Here is an 18787-nt window from a genome sequence, read left to right as displayed (position 1 = left end):
GTTCCTTCCAAGTTTCTTATTTGTACATCCTGCATTCCTCAGGGTTCAGCTCTGAGATGTTTCCTTTTATCTTTATTCATACTTAGCACATGGCTTTAGCTAATAAATGGATGCTGGCTTGTATCTCCCATTCCAACCTTTGCCCCTGGATTCCCGATTCCTATATCTAGCTGCCTACATGATGCCCCCATTTAAATGTCTTTTGGATATCTCACGTACAGAAGCAGCTTCTTGGTTTTTCATCTATAAACTGGCATCTGCTGAAGACAACTCCATTCTGTCAATTCCTCTAGCCAAAAACTTGAGTTATTCTTTTTTCTTCCCCTCCCCTGCTCCTCCTCTTTTTAAAAGTCATTTTGAGTACTCCATCTGGAATTCATTGTCTCAGACATATGTATGGATAGCTCCTTGATTCTTTTAGGAATTTCATCAAATGTCATGTCTTTGGAAAGGGCTTTCTTTATGCTGCTTCATAAATGACAAGTTCCCATCACTACTCTGTATCCTTCATCCTACATTTTCTTTTTTATGGCAATTACCACTTTATGACATATTATCTCTTTATTGTCTGTCCTCATAGAAAAGAAGCTTGAGAAAATGGGCTTTGTCTTTTGTTTCCTGCTATATATTCCAAAGTTTAGGACAGGAGTTGAAACAGCAAACTCAAAGAAAATTATTTGCTGAATGAAAAATTATGCCTTTGTATTATAATCCTATATAATTCTGTAAGTTTAAGTTTGCAGTTATTTCCTTAAGTATTTCCAGTGTTTTATCCATTATCTTTTGGCACCTATGGATGGCTAAAGAGAATTTTACTTGTTACTCTGGTATCATTTGCTTTTATTTAAAGTAATTTATCAATTTTCAAAACTTTTAAAATTGTCATTTAATTCTTAATATTCTATAGTTTTGCTTCTCTGTGACTTGGAGTGGATTTTAAAGTTTTAAATGAAAGGTTAAATAAACAAATAAGTAGTCCATAGTACATATACCATGAGTATGTGTATCATCTAATATCTAGCTTTCTTTTAAAAGTTTCTTTTAAATCTGAGAATGCCCATTAGATGAATATTTTTATTTTGGTTTTCTTAAATTTTGGATAATTCTCAGTTATTACCTTTAAATATATTGTTTAATTCTCAGTTATTACCTTTAAATATATTGTTACTTTACCCTTTCTTCTACTCTTTTCTAGAAATTGTTCATCCTATTTTCTGGGCCCTTGATAATTTTTTTCATATTATAATAGAAAAATTCTTATTTTTCTAAAATATCTTTAAATTCTTAATTCTAAATCACTAATGTCCAGACTACTCTGGAGTTTAAAATCTCCTTTGAATTTCAAAACTTAAACTTTCATTTTCAAAATTTTTGACATTTTTCCTTTTTATTTTTTGGCTCTTGCTTTGCTCTTAAGTTTCCTTTCATAATTTCTATTTTTTTGTAATTGTGTATTAATTATGCCTTTTGTGTCATTTAAGCATCATAAATGTTTAGACAAAAGTCTCTGTAATATTGTTTATAAAACAAACTTTATCCAGCTTGAATTCATGTTAAAATTCTTCAAGTTACAAATGATATATTTCATTAAGGGTTCTGGGGCTCTCTGGGTTATTGGTGAAAAATCCTTGACTGAGGGCAAACCTTCCCAAATTTTTCTCAAAATTTGCAGGTAACAGGACCCAGGCTAAGGGACAGTCTTTAATATTGGTCTCCATGTTGATGAGAAATAGGGAAATCTTTTGATTATAGGTGGGGTTTGAATATTTGAACTTGTTTATGTTATCTTATTTTGCATTTTTCACTTTTATTAAAAGTCAATATAGTCAAAGCTATGATTTTTCCAGTAGTCATGTATAGATGTGAGAGTTGGACCATCAAGAAGGCTGAGCACTGAAGAACTGATGCTTTCAAATTGTGGTGCTGGAGAAGACTCTTGAGAGTCCCTTGAACTGCAAAGAGATCAAACCAGTCCTAAAGGAAATCAACCTTGAGCACTCATTGGAAGGACTGATGCTGAAGCTGAAACTCCAATATTTTGGCCACCTGATGTGAAGAGCTAACTCAAAGGAAAAGACTCCGATGCTGGGAAAGATTGAGGGCAAGAGGAGAATGGGGCAGCAAAGAGTTTGACACAACTTTGTGACTGAACAACAACATCAATGCTTTGGGTTAGAGATGATTTCTTTATACCCCCCTTTTTTCTCAACTGAAATAGAAAGGTATACATTATATTTTTATTCTTAATGGCTGTGTCTAAAATACCTATTTACCCCCAAATAATTAAAAAGTTAATCTTATTCTTGGAAGGTGATAAGTGAACATATTAGTAACTCAGTTATGTCTTATTCTTTGTCACCCCATGAACTCTAACCCGCCAGGCTCCTCTGTCCGTGGAATTCTCCAGACAAGAATACTGGAGTGGGTAGCCATTCACTTCTCCAGGGGATCTTCCCCACCCAAGGACTGAACTTGTGTCTCCTGCATTGCAAGCAGATTCTATACCATCTGAGCCACAAAGGAAGCCCAGTCTTACTCGTATTTCATGCCAAAATTTATGGAAACCTGAATCTTTAAAACTCTGGTCTCCTTCACTTTCCATTGTCCTATATTTCCTGCCTTATTTCTAAAACCCCCACATCTAGATTTTCATTATTGTCTATCAACATTTTCAATGCACAAACATGCTTGCTATATTAATCATTTGATATTTTGCATGCCTGCCACTCCTTCCTTCCTTCTATCAAGCTTTGGGAGATATATTATATTCAAAATATTGACTGTCTCTTCTACCACAGAACTGTACTTTCCCTCTCCTGATGGGAAACTTGTTTTGCCAGGAATGGAGCAGAAGTGGAAAATGTGTTGCTGCCAAAGAGCTGAAATTCTGAACTTGCTCTAAGGGCCTGTGGATCTGGAGCATGGAGAATGTGGGGCTAAGCTCCAGCTACACACAACCTTTCTTGGTAGTAAAGCCTAGCCTCTCCCCAGCCTCTCTCTTGAGAGACTTTGATACATAAATTGCCTTTTAAAAGCTCTCTGGCTGACAGTTTGCTTATGGTAAAATCCTGTAGTCTTTGCCTGAAAAAAAAGTTAATTTTGCTTCAATATTTTCTTTCTTTAAAGGTTTCAAATTTAATACTCACACTTTCTCCATAGTTATAAATTGTATAAATGTATAAAATGTATAAACTACAAAAAATTTAGTTATAATTCAACTCAACATAAAAACTTTCAAACTGGGAAGGTTCCTCAATTATTATTATCTTTACACTTTTGAAGACTACTGGCTGGTTATTTTGAAGTTCACTTTAGCTGCTCAGTAGGGTCCAACTCTTTGCGACCACGTGGACTGCAGCACGCCAGGCTTCCCTGCTCATCACCAACTCCTGGAGCTTGCTCAAACTTATGTCCATCGAGTCGGTGATGCCATCCAACCATCTCATTCTCTGTCGTCCCCTTCTCCTCTTGCCTTTGATCTTTCCTAGCATCAGGGTCTTTTCCAATGGGTTAGTTCTTTGCATCAGGTGGCCAAAGTGCCGACCTTTGTCGGCAAAGTCATGTCTCTGCTTTTTAATATGCTATCTAGATTGGTCATAGTTTTTCTTCCAAGGAGCAAGGGTCTTTTAATTTCATGGCTGCAGTCACCATCTGCAGTGATTTCAGAGCCCAAGAAAATAGAGTCTGCCACTGTTTCCACTGTTTCCCCATCTATTTGCCATGAAGTGATGGAACCAGATGCCATGATCTTAGTTTTTTGAAGGCTGAGTTTTAAGCCAGCTTTTTCACTCTCCTCTTTCACTTTCATCAAGAGTCTCTTTAGTTCTTTGCTTTCTGCAAAGAAGAAATAGATGATTTCTATTTGTGTCAAGTTTAAGTTTTCAGACCTGTTTCTTTCTTTACCTTTTATTTATATAAATACTATATAAACACAACCTTGGAAAAGATATAAAACATTTCCAGTACCAGAGAAGGCTCATTTAGTCCCTTCTGAGTAATGTTACCTTAAGGGATTCTCTATAGTCATTTATTATTCTTGTTGAATTTCGTACAAATGGAAACAAGTTTATATTACTTTGTTCAGAATTTTAAAAAGTTAATTTTGGTTAATTTGAGATAATTTTAGAATTATAGAAATGTTCCAAGAATAGTAGAGAAAGTTTCTATAAACTTTTCACTGAGCATCACTTTATATCAACAGCTTTTTTAGCCATATGTCTTAGGTAAACATAAGTACACTTCAATTAGGTATATACCTATGTATTGAATTACTGGTCATAAGGTATACATGAGTTTAGCTTTAATCTCTGCTGCAAAACTATTTTCTAAAATGAGCATAACAATATGCAACCAAATTCATTAATATATAAGAATTCTAATTGCTTCACATCCTTGCCAATCCTTGCTACTGACAGCCTTTATAATTTTAGACATTCTGCTGGTTATGCAGTGGTATCTCACAATGTTTTAAATATTCATTTAAACTAAGTGTTAGTTGTTCAGTCACGTTTGACTCTTCATGACCCCATGGACTGTAGCCTGCCAGGCTCTTCTGTCCATGGAATTCTCCAGGCCAGAATACTGGAGTGAGTAGACATTCTGTTCTCCAGGGAATCTTCCCAACCTAGAGATTTAACCCAGGTCTCTTGCATTGTAGGAACATTCTTTACCATCTGGGCCACCAGGGAAGCCCAAATTTTCATTTAGGTTATAACTGATGATGTTGAATATTTTTTCAAATATTCACTGGACATTTTGCTATCCTTTTTGGTGAAGTACTTTTTCAAGGCTTTTGCCTACTGTTTTATTGGATTATCTGTTTTTCTCATTGATTTGTAGGTATTTTTAATATATGCTGAATAGGAGATTTTTGTCAGTATATGCATTGAAAATATCCTCTATTCTACTTTTTGACTAACATTAAAACAATGTTTCTAGAAGAAAACATAGGGAAATATATTTATAATCTTGGAATAGGCAAAAATTTGTTAAACATGACACAGAAAGCACTAATGTTAAGAAAACATTAAATTGGATTCATAAAGCCATTTTAATATTTTTATTTTAAAGTCTTTTTAAAGAATTTTACACAATGTCTCCTTTTTTTTGTCATTGGTGTTATTATGTGTGTTCATTCTCTTTCTTGGAGATTTGTCTCTTAAAATGTCATGTAATTTATTATTATTATTATTACCTAGTCAGCAGAATTTATTTTCTGTTGGAGTCCAGCAGTTTCTGTACTTTGGAAAAATCCTTTAACAACAAAGTATTCTTTTGTCACTTCTGGGGCTTCACTAGTTATGGGTATATTTTATGTTTATTCCCAATTTGGGTCTCTATTCCACATTATAAATTTGGAACTCACAGTTACACTTGGAGCAGGCTTCAGTATCCAATATATTTCGAATGATCACACCCATAGCGTCAGGGAAATAATGAGATTCCTTGCTATTTGTCCAGGCTGATGGGTGGAATTTTCTAGTTTCCCTTTAAAGAATAGGAGAGTGATGAAAATACCCAGATTTTACAGGCAGATCAGCTCCAGTTCTCACACAGCCGAGACCTGTGACTACATGTGCTCCAGCTGGGTAGGAAGCAGATAGTTCTGAATCAGTTTAGTCTTTAATTTTGCCCCCAAATGTCTGCTGTGTGTTTAACTGTGTTTCCAAAACACAGAGATTTTATGGCTACATTGAGGAACAGCTCTGAAAAAGATATATTTCAATAAATACCAGACAAGACTATGTGGTCAGGTTGTAGCCATCTTTGTATCCCTAGCCCCTGGCCTAATACATAGTTTATTGATTATGTGAATAAATTAAGATTAAATTTCAGCTCTGTAATGTAGACTGAAGCATGAGAAGATGCAATTGGAATCTATTTTCCTGAAAACTGCCTTTAGAATGATTCTGTTCTTGTTTGTGTAAGTTATGACTATTTGACAAGAGTCCATGAGAAAGAGAATATGATAACCCTCTTGTCAATACCAAAGATGTGTCAATAATGGAAAAATTCTTCTGTGCAAACTGTCCTGGGAACAACAAAGCAGACAATACCCATTATCCATGTGTCATTTCTTGGTTGAGGACATAAAAACAGATCAAGGCAAAACCCACTGCGTCTTTAAATTAGTGGCACAGATCGATGCCCATATTTCTCAGTGTCATGTTTCATTATGTTGAACTATTTATGTCATCGTAACCCAAAGCATCTTAATGCAACCTGACACCCAGGTTATGTTGCATTAAAAAAAAATAAGAAGCTATTGCATTTTTTTAATGGGCTGGAAAGCATTCCAGGTCTCTTTTCTACTCAGTGTGGGGTTATCACACGTTGTGTGTGTGGGTACAGTTCTATACTAAATGTTGAGAGATTGGAGACCTTCAATTTAAGTCTATTAGAAATATTCCCTGAGCATGGCCTCTCACCTCTATTTTCTGTCAGTAATAGCGGTTTCAAAATTAATTTCAGGGTGGTAAAATTATTCTTCCTGATAGTGTTTAAAGATGATCAGTTAAACTGGGGACACACTCATCTAACTTTCCAAATCAAAATATCACTCAGCTTTTAAGTTCTGCTTAAATGCTATACCATCTATAAAGCTTTTACATCTTATCATTTAGTTTTCCTTTTTCTGAATTTTCTTACAAGTCATCTGCACTGATATGGCATATTTTTTATATCCTAATACTATAGATTTTGAATGTATATTTAAGCTCTATACAATAACTTAAATTTCTTCAGGATAGGGATTAGTCTTAGGACTGTAGTTTAGTGATTCTCTAATTTTCAGTGTCCATAAAAATAATTATGAACTGTTATAAACTTAGATCTTTGTTACCCCACTAGAGAATTTGACACAATAAGTCTGAAGTGGGAATCAGTCATCTGCATTTGCAGTAAGAAGCTGTAGGAGAGTAAATACAAAAATTACCAAAGTCGGGCACATCCTAGTCAAAATCCTGAAAGCCAAAGACAAAGAGATAAAAAGAACATATTTAAAGCTGTTGGGGGAAGAAACAGTGTGTTATATGCAATGGAATATGAATGATGGTTGATATTTTGTCAGAAATAATGAAGGCCAAAAGACAATGGAATGGCCATCTTTATCTCCAAGGGGAGGAAAAAGAATTCACTGAACTAGAATTTATATGCAATGAAAATATCCTTAAATAAGAGAGTGAAATACATATTTACATAAATGAAAGCAGAGAACATTTATTGTTGGCAGACCTACACAATAAGAAACTTTAAAGAAAAATTCACCAAGTTGAAGGGAAATGATGTCAGATGGGAATTTTTTTCCACAAGAAGGAATAAAAAGCACTAAAAAGGATAAATATACAAGTTAACATAAAAGACTACTTAAATTTTTTCTCCTCTTAATTCGTTTAAAAGGCAAATAAACTCTTTAAAGCAAAAATGACATCATTTTAAGGAGGAAACCCAAAGCCAGTGCTCTGTTACAACCTAGGGGAGTGGGAGGGGAGTACAGGAGGGAAGGGATTAAAATATATATTAAAAAAGGAAAAAATAGAAATAAAACATATGACAATAGCACTACTAAGTTGGTGGAGTAAAAAAGTGTTTTACCTTGTTAAGTGTACTTACACTGATGTTCTTACTTTTGTGAAATTGGAAGTGTGAAGTGTGAACTGGTAAAACATTAATTCTAAGGATTCTTTAATAATTAAGGATACATATTGTAATTCCTAGAGCAACAAAGAAAAGTAATAATAAAAAGCAATATAGCTAAAATGTCAATAGAGGAAGTAAAATAGAATACTAAATAAAATAGAATACTAAAGCTATCAATAACTACCCCCTGCCAAAAACAGTGAAATGAAAGTAAATACCAAGGTGATAGATTTAAGCTCATACAAAAATAAACCATTAATAAAAATAGACTAAAAGACTCAAATTAGAATGCAGAGATTATCAGACCAGAAAAAAATATATATTGTCTGCAAGACATCATATAAATGTAAGCCAGTTGAATGGTAGACATGCATGTATAAATCATGTATTCATAGATGAATTAATACTTCTCAGTAGTCGATTGAATGAGCAAGCAAAAATTCATTTAGGATACAGAGAATCTAAACTTTACCAGTTTGACTTAAAATTGACATTAACACCACACACAAAACTGCAGGACGCACTTTATTTTCTAGAGCAAGCTAGGTCATATTTTGATCCATAACATGCATGTGATAAATTTCAAGAAATTGAAACCTTACACAGTATTTCTTCTGACTGCAGTGGAATTAAATTGAAAATCTGTGACACTATGATATCCAGAGAAATTTCAAAATATTTGGAAATTAAAGAGGATATCTCTAAATATCCCATGAGTCAAAGAAGAAATAACAAGAAAATTAGGAATTATTATAAAGAAGTTACTGAAAATCTTTGAACCTTGTGACATAGAAAGCACTAACCATAAAAATATAGATTGACCTTGAATGGATGAAATGATAAACTTGAAAATATATAGTGAAGATATGGAGAAACCAGAACTTTCCTACAGTGTTGGTGGGAATATCAAATGGTACAACCACTTGAGAAAACTGATTGGTCATTTTTATTTTAAAGCTAAACATATACCTACCTTATGACTCAGTGAATCTACTCCTAATTATTTATCCAAGAGGAATAAAATCACAAGTTTATGCAATGGATATGGTTATGTTCACCATGGCTTTATTCACAACAGCCCCAAATTGGAAACCACTCAAATGTCTATCAATAATACTTATGGATAAACAAATTATGGTATTTTCACATACTGTGATACTGTTTGGCAACAAAAAAACGAATAAACTGCAGATGACGACAACAAGATGGCTCTCATAGGTTTGATGTTGTAAGAAAAAAGTCAGTGCAAAAAAGTACATCCTGTGAGATCCCATTTATATAAAGTCTTAGAACAGTCAAAGTCAAAATTAGCTTATGGAAATTGAGAATCAGATCACAGTTTACCTGGAGTAGCGGAGGACTGACTGCAAAGGGCCACAAGAAGCTTTGTAGGATGCTAGTAATGTTTGTACATTCTTGACTGGTACATATACATGGGTGTATATTTTTATCAAAATTTATCAAAATAAATACTTAAAAGATGTGCATCTTGTTTTATGAAAGCTATGTCTCAATGAAATATCTTAATATTTTGAAAAGCCTTTGGACATCCAAATTCCTGAGTTCATTTTGCAAAGATTCTGATTCAGTGGGTTCCTGGTGAGAATCCGTTAGCCTGCATGTTTAACAAGAGGCTCTGGAGGATTGCATGTGGTCCATCAATTATACTTTTGAAAGGACTCATCTCACATAATATTGCAGGTCCAGAAGTGCTGATCACATTTTGCAAAAGTAAATGAATTCATAATAACTCACAATGAATTTGTTGTGTCTGAATTCTTCTCCATTTCAAATTATATATATTAATCAATTTTTAAATTTTTTGTGAAATATCAAGTTTTGTGAGTTTCCTCCAGACTGGATTAAAGTAAACTTGTCTCCTTCTAGTCTCTTATTCTTGCTACAATGCTTTCAGTGTCTGCTTTTGCTAATGTGCTTTTTCCCACCAGAAAAAGCTTTCCCAGCTTTTCTGTCTGTCTGCATTGTAGCTTCTCCTTTGAAAGCCCAATGACATCTGGCCCTCTCCAACTAAGTTTGTTGCTAGCATCTAATAATAATGACTTTCCCTTCTTTAAATACTGTAGTTCTTACTGACTGATCTATTTAATCTGGAGCTTACACACATAACAAACTACAGCTATTTTTCCCCATGTTACTCTTTTCTCTCCAATAATATTGTAAATGCATATTGAAAACATTTCTATTTCTCTGTCCATTGTAATCTATCTTTTCCTCTCACCCTGCTAAGGAAGCAAAATGCTTGAGAAAATGTTTTTGAATTAAGAACACAGGGTTTGGGGTTTGATGCAAGTGAGAATCCCAATCCTAGCACCCCAAAACTATAATATTGAGAAACTTTTTTGTCTTCATAAGTAAAAATGGGAATAATAATTCTTTCTTCATAAAGTTATTGCAAGGATTAATGTGGTAAATTTCACAAGCTACTTAGCACATTGTCTGGTGCTTTGCAAGTGTTTACAAATAGTTCTTGATAAGATTGTTCCTGCTGATATAATATTATTATGTAGGTGTGGCATTACTATTTATATTGTTAAAGACCACCCAGAATTAGCCTGTATGGGAATTTAGAAATTATATAATCAACCCATTTGTTCCTGTAATTAGAAAACTGAGTCCACAGAGGAGCAGTCTGTTGAATTTTTTTTTTTTAAAGAAGAATTAAGCTCCAAAGTTTATGTTCTGATTTACATAATGTTGCCATTTTAAAACCATATTTGTTACATGAGAGAATATTTTCCCAGTTCAAGCAGTAAAATATTACTCTGCATTTACATAGAACATGAACCTTAGAATTTCCTAGGTTCCCCACGCCTCATCTGACTATGAACTGTTTTCTTACAAATATAGACCTAAAAAGGTGCAGAGAGGAGGTGAACATCTTCCCATCATGCTCTGACCGCATGTACATCACACATGTATTCTCACATATTCACAGATTTTCAGGTCAACCTCATTAAGGGAATAAATAATGACCTTGATGGCTAACAGGTCACCTGTACTGTGATCACAGCACTCAAAGTCAAGTCCATCTGACCTACTTCGGTCATGCGCTCTTAGTCAGCTGTTTAATTAATGACCAGTAACTTAAATGTCTTCCCCTGAGGACATCCCACCTCCTGATTTAGTGCATCCATTCCTCCTCTGCTCTCAAGTGTGGTGCAAAGCACCATGCTGAGTGGAAGTCTATATGGGAGTTTGCAGATGTAAGAGAAAGAGACATGAGACAGATGAGATCTGGAGTATAAAAAAGAGTTTTAAATATCAAGACTTTAAGAACGAGTGAATGAGGGCCTGTGAAAGCGGATCCTTAAAGAACTCCCTTGCAACAGATGTGCACAGATCAGTAGCTGTACCATCTTCACTGTGACACTCATCCTATTCTCCTGTTTTAAAGTCAATGAACTCAGGGCGGGGCTGCAGTCTCCAGCCTCCCCCCACGTCTTATCCTCGGCCTCGGGACTCCCTGGGTGTCTATGGTTAAAGACCCTGTAGAGCTGCTGATTACTGAGATTTCCTTTAACCAGCTCCACACATTTTTTGCTTCTCAATTTTTGATGTCATTTCTAATGTGTTGGGCCAAACACGTTGGAACTTGTTAAGATTCTCCAAATAGTTTCTTTGTGCTGGAGAAATCACACCAGTGACAGGCCCTCCTTTCCATGTCCCTGAGCTTTTGTGCATGTGACCTGCTCCCTATGCTCCCCATCACTCTGTCTCACAGAGGAACTGACATTTAGAGCCAGAGCTCAGATACCAATAACACTTATTATTTTTTAAAACTTCATTTCTCTCTCTTTCCCCCCCTTATTCCATTCAAATGCTGAACGTAATAAAGTTGCCAAAACTCTCCCTCCATTGGAGTGAAAACCATTCATTTGTCGTCTCAATTTAAGATTCCTGACTCCAAATAGAAGGATATTCTCTGTGGATGTAATGGGACATTTAGCAATTCATTCATTTTCTTCACATGCTACTTATTTAGGCACTCAGCAGTTGGCGGCTTTGATGTGGAGTGGTGAAATTATAAAGACATTACATATCATAAAAATATAAATGAAAGAAAACACAGACCCTCTTTTATATCAGGCTAAATTGACTGCTGTCATATTAAGGGTATTTTGTTTTATAAATTATATCCGTTTCAAGGTATTCCCTTGAGTGAGTCATTACTTTATCTTTTATTTCCTTTTCCTTTTTTAAAACAAAATAGGCCTCGCCTTTCCAATATACTGATGTAAAGAACTATAAAGGTCTCAAATATAGAAACTGATGTATCTGATACCAAACTTCAGCTGAAATTTGCCATATTAGGCCAGCAAAGCAGTCAAGTCATGCACGAGTTGCCAATTCTAACTTAGGCCACTGTATGTTGGGCATAACAAAAGAACTTTGGAATAAAACCAGATTAATGAATTGCATTCTTTACCATTAAGTTTCTTCAAAAAGGTCCGCAAGAATGACTACCTGTCTCAGTCTGTTTGGGCTGCCATAACAAAATCCTGGGTAAATTATAAAGAACAGAAACTTTTTTCTCACAGTTCTAGAAACTGGAAGACCGAAAGCAGGATACCAGCATTGAGAGCTCTCTTCTGAAAGGAAGACTTTTCCTTGGATCCTTACTTGGCAGTTCTGTCAGCCCTCTTTTAGAAGGAGATGAATCCCATTCTAATCACCTCCTAATACCATCACCTTCAGAGTTCGATTTCCAGCATATGAATTTTCAGTTCAGTTCAGTTCAGTCGCTCAGTCATGTCCGAGTCTTTGCGACCCCAGGAATCACAGCACGCCAGGCCTCCCTGTCCATCACTAACTCCCGGAGTTCACTCAGACCCACGTCCATTGAATCAGTGATGCCATCCAGCCATCTCATCCTCTGTCGTCCCTTTCTCCTCCTGCCCCCAATCCCTCCCAGCATCAGAGTCTTTTCTAGTGAGTCAACTCTTCGCATGAGGTGGCCAAAGTACTGGAGTTTCAGCTTTAGCATCATTCCTTCCAAAGAAATCCCAGGGCTGATCTCCTTCGGAATGGACTGGTTGGATCTCCTTGCAGTCCAAGGGACTCTCAAGAGTCTTCTCCAACAGTCCAACTCTCACATCCATATATGGAGGGACACAAATATTATACCATAGCATACTTGTTTAATATTTGCTCTGTGAAGCCAAGATTGTTCTAAATACATCAGTAGCTCCTTAAAATATTTTGTATCTGTCCTTCATAAAAGTATTTAATTCTGTTCACAGCATTGCTGTCTGCTGCATGGGCATGGCCAGCATGGAAGAGATGGCAGCTCCAAGATGGAAGACAGAGCTGCCTGGACCAGGAACATCACAGGAGCCATGTGCATATGCGGAATTGGTCTGTATGCTGGAGCAGGTGACAGACCTTGTTTGGTTACTGCTGGAAAGATGCAAGATTGAGTAGCTCAAGAAAAACCAAGCTGAAGGAGGATCTGGAAGAGGACTGTGAGGTCATAGAAGTCAAAGCAAAAAAGAAAAAGAATCAATGCAAGACTTTCAGCTGAGACAAGGCAGGTCAGAAAGAACAATGGGAACAGAAGTAGAACAAGGCTAGGTATGGAATTTTTCTCCCTATTACCTTTAAATATTGGAAACTCTCCTCCTCTTAGGATTGACGATTTTTGTCTAGGTTTGATTGTTTTTGTTAACTAAGAATAGGTATTTAGGAGTAAGTACTTCCTGGGATCTTATTATTACTATCTATTAGTATTTGGTTCAATCTTTAAGAAAGTCTTGTCCTTTACTAGTATTATTATATTGAGTAAGAGATTCATGTTGCTCCCTCCATTCCTCAATTTCTCCTTTTTGAATGGATCACTGTCTATGTTCCATCGTCACATGGGAGTCTCCCTGAATCCCTGGTCATTTGAAATGAAATTGTCCTGATGTTCTTCTGCCTGACCTTGGGGGTTAGGGATGGATTATAATGTGGGAGTTTTTCTTGGTTAGCACCAGACTCCCAGGAGTACCCTGTTCTTGACCCACAGTCTAAACTCTTCCCCTTGTTCCATACTGTCTTCGGCTTTGAGTTAAAGACCATGAAGGCCTAGACACCCTGGGCCCTCTCAAGTTGCTCCCTCCTGCCTTGTTAGAGCTTATCTAGTAACTGTGGCAATGATTTGCAAATTATAGTGTAATAAATTCTTAATCCAGTTTTATTTTAACATCTTCATTAATTATGTGGAAGAGGGAGACAACCGCCTGCTAATTAAATTTTCAGATGTTGCTAAATTGGGAGGAGTTGCAAACCCAGCTGAGAGCCAGACGTCAACGCAAAGGAATCTGGAGATGTTCTGGGGGGTGCAGGTAGAGGATGGGGATGTGGTGACAACTGGAAACAAAGATGCGGAGGAGGTCATCCAGAAAGGAGGAATAGTGGGTCCATGATCCCAGAGGCTGGGAGCAGCCCAGGGAACCAGCTCAGTCATAAGCTGTGATGGAGTGATGACAGGAGGATCAGGCTGGACAGGGTGACGGATTTCCATTTTCTCTTCCCAGAAAGGAGCCGGGTCTCCTCTCTGGTAACTGTGTCTGATGGCTTCAAGCCTAATGCATTTGATCACAATAACCTGTGAAAGCAATAGGAAGGAAATCCTCAAGAACTCAGGAGGTGCACAAAGCTTTGTTTCTGGCTTCTTGCATTCTCAGGGTGCCTCAACCTGGCTGGCCACATACAGGTGGGGAAGATTAATGCAGTTAATGCATGTGAAACGGGTTTAGAAAAATTAAAAGCACTATGACAAAAAATATTATTTTTATACTAGTGGTAATTAGGATCAATCTTTGTTAAATTAAATTTAATCGATGTTGGCTAGGCAGCAAATGGCATCTGTGAGGAAAGATAGCAGAGGAGAAACAACTGTTAAAATGATGAATGTGGGTTTCTTCTCCTAAATGTACTTGCTCCACTTCTAGGGAAGTGACTTAGGTTGCTGGAATGCCCAGGACTTTTGGTGACTGATCTATATCCCAGGGGTGAAGCATCTCTGGTGGTTTCCTAACTCTTTCAGAGCAGGTTATATGGATAAGTTGGTTAGGAAAAGTGGATTGTCCATTTGAGAATCGTGCACATCATTGCCATTGCAGAAAACAAATATTTTTTTTTTCTAAAACTACCAACTTGGCCATAATCTTTTACCAGTTTCAGTCTCATTGACCTTTCGTCAACTTTCCATTTGGACACATAATCTCCCTGCAGCAGAACAGTATGACTCAAGCCATATACTTACTTATTTCTGGTCTCAGCCTCTAAATATTACTGCAGATGCTACTGTAAACCCTGACCAGTATCCTTTTAAATATATCCCATTTGTTACAAAGGATACTAAATAGAAGACTCTAGGGAGATGAATGTCTAGTTCATGTCCATATGTAGAGCTAGATAAACCTCAAAGACATTACTACTAAAATACAAAAGGTAATTTGATCATATATGAAAAGTAGCAGCAATATTTAGACTTTCTTTTCCTAAAGTAGAGCTGTCCCCCCTACACTAGACTCTCAACTCTGAGAGGCCAGGGAATATTGCTTTTCTTTTCCTTCTATTTTCCACAATCCCTAACAGGGGTGAACACATAGGGGGCACTCCGTAACTGATGGATGGCATTAGAGAGAAATAATACTTCTCTTCAAAAACTACTTTCTCCCACTTAGAATAAAATGGAGACAAATGTGCTGATTTTTCAGCTTTCTGAAAGAAAAGACAGGGTGTGGGTAGATAGGACACATTTTTTAAAAAATCCAGTGAAAGCCAGGTGGATCGTCCACCAGGAAATGTCAGGTGGTGGCTCTGCTGAGAAAGAACTGGCTTCTGTCACCTCTGGGCTCCTACTTGGTGAGTCAGGCAGTGGAGGAAATGGAAACAGCCAACCAGTCGGTTTAAGATTATATGGAAAGAGACTAATTGGTCTTTCACCTTATTTTCCTTGTCATTCCTTCAGGGATTAGGTTAAGCCTCTGTATATGTTTCATCAGGGAGTCATCAGGATGTACCTTGCCTCTCTGTCTATTGTGCTGACAGCGTTTGTAATGTTGACTTGATTTTGATAAGCCTTACCACTTGTCACACCACTCCTTTCAGTCAAAACAGGTATATAATTTATGGTGCCCAAAGCAGCCATTAGTGTAAAAGAATTAACTGGGAGGGAGGCATGTGCCAATGACAGCCACTGAGTCATTAAGTAGCTAATCCTGCCTGCTTTGTGGGAATTGTTTTGTTTTTTCTCTGTGTGTGTTTTTTCCCCTTTAAAATTCCTAAGCAAGGGATAGACACATTTGTCATTGAAATATGGTTTCTTCTCCTGCTTGGGGAGGGGGGAACAACTTAAAGTTAAAGACCCACCCCCGACTTAAGTTCAGTGTTCTGGGTATTGAAGCCCAGATGGAAGGAATATTGAAGAGGATTAGGGCAGTGAGCCAGGGGTGTCAGCACCAGGAGATGCCTGTTGAGGGAGTGGTGGGATGAAGGTGGTGGCAGATTTTAGGCATTAGGTGGAATGAGTCACAGCAGGAATCCAGGCTGGCAAAGGATGTCAGGATAACTGTTGGGACTCTTTCTCTAGATGTTGCAGGCTGATGGCATAAGAAGCCTGAGACAATCTCTGGGAGATACCAGGACAGGCATACGTGGGGCTTGCCGTTTCCAAGGATGTGCAGGCATAACACTGCTCAGACTCTGAGGTTCTACAGGCTGGAATATCATATCTTAGCTCACCCCAGTGTTACGTGCTATGGCTTGAATTGTTCCCCCGCCCAATATATGTGTGTGTGTGTGTGTGTGTGTGTGTGTGTAAGTCCTGACTCCTGGTGCCTCTTATGTGACTCAATTGGTGGTAGGGTTTTAACAGAGTTAATCAAGTTGAGAAAGAGGTTCTTAGGGTAGGGCCTAAGCAAATATGATTGGTTCCTTTCTAAGAAGCAGGGATTTGGACAAAGAAACTTGCAGACAAGAATATCACGTAAAGATGAAAACAGAGTTCAGGGTGATACAACTATAAGCCAGGGAATGTTGAAGAAGATTGCCAGTAAATCTCCAGAAGCTACAGGAGAAGCATGGATCAGACTCTCCCTCCCAGTTCTCAGATGGAACCAACCCTGTGACATCTTGACTTCATACTTCCGCCTCCAGAACTGTGAGAAAACAATTTTTTTGTCATTTAAACCACTCAGTTTGTGGTACTTTGCTACAGCAGGCCTAGGAGACTAATATATCAGAAAAATCTCAGCCAGCCCTGCGTGCGCAAATGAAATCACCAATCTCTAGAAGTCACACTGGCTCAGCAGTTCTGGTGCCAAAAAGGGAAGGCGATGTTCTTCACTCCATCAGAAATCTCTAGAGTGTGCCAAACAAGGGGAATCAGTGAGATTCACTTTTTATTTAACTAGGGTTCAGGAGAGGTTAAGGGATTCAGCCAAAACCCTATAGCAAGTAAATAATAGTGGTGAGCTTGGGGTCCAGATCTCCTCTTTTAAGTATTTCACTGAACAACCAATTTTCCAAGGCAAGGTCAGAACACACAGTAGGCCGTTAGGAGAGTTTTCCTAGGACTCAACATCCTACCTTCCAAACCTTATTCTTGAGAACTCTTCACATGAAGTTTTGTTATCTTTGTCTGCCTGCTCTACACTTGTCTGCTTGTTCAGGTTCTCAGATCTCAAAGCAAGAATAATTCTTCTGCCTAACAACAAATCTTTTAACTTCATCAGGAATGAAGCATCCCACATAAACAGATGTTCCAGATTCCTGATACATATCCTTAAAGTTGTGGTATTAATCTTCAAATTTTAACATGTTTAAATGGAATTATTTCTAAATATACCATGCAAGCTTAAGCAGGTATTCCTATTCCCTTAAGCAACATTTAAGTCACCAATGGCTTTAGATCATTGTTATTAGTATCGATTAGTCCACCGTGCTATAACACAGACTGGTTCTCACTGTTTTTCCTGTCCTAAGCAGGATCTAAACTGTTATTTTCTATGAGTTTTTAGAGTTGGGAGCCAGGGAGAATGTTTTAGCTCTCTATTGTTGTATAATGAACCATCTCCAAACTTAAAATCACAATTTATTATTTTTCCCAATTCTGTGTGTCAGACATTCAAACAGCTCAACTGGGTAATTATTTAACATGATGTAGTACTGAGTGGGGTCATTCATGCAACTTTTTTTTTTAGCTGAGAGCTTGACTGTGGCTGGGATGTCTGAGATAGGTGATCACCCCCCAGGGCATTTCTTCTTGTACTTCCTTACAGTGTCGCTGCGAGGCTTAAATGTGAGGAAGCAGAAGCTGCCAGTCTTCTTAAGCCCGCTGAGCTCAAGAGTTTCAGAACAACACTTCTGTCATATCCTGTTAGTCAAAGGAATTCCCAAGACTATCACAAGTTCAAGGAGAAAAAGTGTAGTCTCCACTTTCTCATGTGAGAAGTGACATGTTTCATAGGAAGTGAAGGAGTTTTGGCAGCCATATTTAAGATGACCACTATAAAAGTTTAATGGCATTAGATGCTATAATCACCAAAACTTTGCCCCAGCCAATTACCTCTAGGAACCCCTGCCTCCACCCACATGGTGACTAAATTTACCAAGTGCAAAGAGAATAGTGGCCTTCAGAGTACCAGGTTTTATCCACTGTATAGTCATCTCTAAGAGAGATCTTTGGGACCAGAAATTTAGCTCTTTGACCTAAGTAGGATCTTCTTTTTCTTTTTCCTGAATCTAAATCTTCATAGAGTCAGGATATTGAACTGGGAGAGACAAAATGCTTATTACCCACCTAGAAGTCTAGAACCTGAAAATGGAAGAAGATATAAACAAATTCTAAAGTCTTCTTTATGGCAGGACTGGTAAGAGGGTAGAAAAGGCCTGTGGAAGACAAAAGCACCTCCTTCCTAATGCTTTTATTTTGGCTTTGTATATCCTTTGGAAGAAGTCACCAATTGCCACTTCTTTGTGCAATGGGCATATCTGTCTTTAATCAAGTCTCGTATATGCTCTTTGTGGTTTTGAATTTTGCGTGGAAAATATGGAAATTGTAATATGCTTAAATAAAGAGTTTAAGATTATAATAAACCATAAATGAGGGGGGAAAAACCCACTTCTGTGAGAAGGTATG

The sequence above is a fragment of the Bos javanicus genome, chromosome 24, assembly GCF_032452875.1.
Source record: "Bos javanicus breed banteng chromosome 24, ARS-OSU_banteng_1.0, whole genome shotgun sequence".
NCBI lineage: Eukaryota > Metazoa > Chordata > Mammalia > Artiodactyla > Bovidae > Bos > Bos javanicus.
The sequence above is the reverse complement of the archived record's forward strand: the minus strand, read 5'-3'. Positions refer to the sequence as shown.